Here is a 3,031-nt window from a genome sequence, read left to right as displayed (position 1 = left end):
CCTGTTTTATCCGAACCCTGTTTCGCCTGATAACCGGGTGATGCATGTCACGCGGCTTTGCTCTGACAGAGCATCCCGTGATGTCGTAAGAATCACTGATTAAAAGTGAATTGATGGAGTTACCAAGAACGTCAAAAAAAAAAAAAATTCCCTGTGGCCATTTAGGTCTTTTCCATCCATCTTCTCTTATAACTCAAGTTACATTATTTGCTGACTTTTACGTCAGGGGATTTGTCGACTACCTGGAGGTATACGTTGCACAGTTTCCGTTCGGACTATGCACGCAGTTTCCCATATCGATAGATCTCCACGAATTATCCGAGACATCTGACTGAAAAAAGAAAAGCTGAAGTGATATCCAGAAATTACTCCATTTGGTTTTGCATTTGTTTTGTTTGAGAGGTTACATTGAGTCTGGTATTAGAAATTAGGGATCTGACGCACACACGGTGTATACAAAATGTTTTAAAATTTTCACTCGAGAAGTTTAAACTAAGCTGCAGATGTTCGAGGGTTTTCCTGGGTTCTGCCCGGTTTCGCCCTACTGTTTCATAATGCTGGCTACCGACATATAAGCTAAATGTCCTTGAGTACGGTGAAAAACACCAAGCAAATAAATATATCAATAAATCTAAAGTAGGAAAGTAACTCCCCTATTGCACAGATTGTGATTCCCGGTAATTATTGAAGAGATGGTTTAAGGATTGAAACAGTGGGTGTATGTAGTGTGAGGTGATTTTACATCTGTATGATATGTACTATCGGAGAGTAAAGATGAGAAACAACTGGCCTGTTCAACTCTCAGATACGCGATAGGCCTGACACATCAAACAAACACGAAGACGTTTGAATAAGTTCAATACATATATTCGAAAAAAAATATACAAATAATACAACTCACAATAATGTACAAAAAATACACATAATTACAAAAATATATAGTCTCATACTGATGACAGCGTCCAATTCCTGATGGAATATTCCGGTTTCCACGGGCGAGCCAGTCCACGTAAATACAGAATCCACATTTAAGAGGAATTCCTCAATCGAAGAATGACAGTCGGATAAGTGACAAGCTGTAGTGGGCACGGCACGCTGACGACAGTTGATTCCCAACGGCCTGTGAAGGTGTAACTTCTCAGGACGGACGGGTTGACAGTAGCGTCCGTGATGCCGAGTTGGCGATGTATGTTTCACTTCTCGGAAATATACACAAAGTCCCTTTCAGGTTAAGCTTGGATGAAATGTACGTAATCGATCATGGAGACAATGAGCGATACAAGCTCCAAAATAATGTCTCAAAAATTAGCAAACTGTCAAAGGCAAGCTCACAAAGTTCTACCTACAGAATGTGTACGATATGTACAAGGACACTAAATACCAAAGCCTCGAGAACGATCGACTGGATCACAGTGCAGGCTATAACGTATGCATAGAGAGGAAAATGTAGGTCAGACACTTACCAGGTAAGATCAAGACCAAATAAAAAACATAATACAATATTTAAAGACGGGGTTCGTAACATATATACGTGTGTAATTACATTCCGTTGATATTGTTTCACACCGAAAATATTTATGTGATGTTTATATTGAACATGAGGTAGTATGTAAATGTGAACTGGTTCATTCACTTCCCTGTTTCGGACGCCTTTCAAAGTTAGGGTGTTGGAAAATTCGTCGACTGTATTATATGGCCTTAATAAGTGTTTGCTTAAACCCCGTTACATGATTACAACGTCAAAAGAATTTTCAAACTACTTGTTGTTGATCTTTGCGCCACTGGAGGTGAGCAGTTACTTTGTAAGACGATGTACGAAGTTTCTTAGTAACAGGTCTGTATATTTATTTATGTTTGTGTGTTCTGAGTTTTTACATCCTACTTAACAATGTGTCTGTCATATGGTGTTGAGGAGTTATTCGGTGCGTGTATATATACTTTGTGGCATTCCACACACGACACCAAAGTCCTTCCGCCACTGAGGTACATGTATCATGCAAGCTTCTTGCAAGACACGGTGGTAACAACACAGAATCATCTGCTAAAATTTATGTCAAAACCCCAAGAAGACACACTGTATCAAGATAGCCATTACCGGATGTATACCAGGTGCCATAATTGTAGGGTATGGTGTGGCAATAACTTGTTGTGGCCCAATAAGCCTGAAACATATAGATATAAGCGTCATGTAGGCCTAATCGTAATGTCGCACATAAGTTATCCTACGGCCATAAAAAGTGACGATAGCAAGTTGTAGCGGTCAAATGTCAATTTCTGTTACGCTGTATTATATTAACGGTAGGCCTTCGTAATGGGTAAAGGGAGATAAATCATTCTGGTTTGTTATTCCCTCAATGCACACTGAACATGGCGTCCCAATTTGTACATAAGAAAATTTGACCAGGACCCTGAAGTCTATGAAAAGGTAATAAGTTCGTTTAATATCCATAACATGTTTGCACCTGTATCATAAAGTCCCATTTCGGCAGTTGTAAAGATCTGGTTTGTTTTCTCTTTAGTCCATGAGCCTTTTCTTAGCAGCGCATTGTGAAAAGCTGGTTTTTCAATGAACTCCCCCAGTCGGTCTCTGTCTCTGAATGAACAACTGAACTGTAAGGATCAAAACGATTGAGCTGAAGAAGTTTCGGTACTTTACACAAGCCTTCATGGGAAATAACTCCATTAACCAATAGCCTTGCTGTTGATAACGCTGATGAACGCTGTGGTCGTGTTTATTTTTAAACATTAGCTAACATGCTTTGATTATAATGTCCTTGTTATACATAAAACTCCATTACTGTTGCCCTCTGAATCCGTCAACGATGACTCGTGTCACAATATACCCTGTTTTTTTAGAGAGAATGATTGTCCATGTTATGAAAGGCAATTTTTCTCTGTGTATACTGTTATGTATTTATTTATTTATTTGATTGGTGTTTTACCGCGTACTCAAGAATAGTTCACTTATACGACGGCGGTCAGCATTATGGTGGGTGGAAACCGGGCACAGCCCAGGGGAAACCCACGACGA

This window comes from Liolophura sinensis, chromosome 7 (assembly GCF_032854445.1).
Source record: "Liolophura sinensis isolate JHLJ2023 chromosome 7, CUHK_Ljap_v2, whole genome shotgun sequence".
NCBI classification, from domain to species: domain Eukaryota; kingdom Metazoa; phylum Mollusca; class Polyplacophora; order Chitonida; family Chitonidae; genus Liolophura; species Liolophura sinensis.
The sequence above is the reverse complement of the archived record's forward strand: the minus strand, read 5'-3'. Positions refer to the sequence as shown.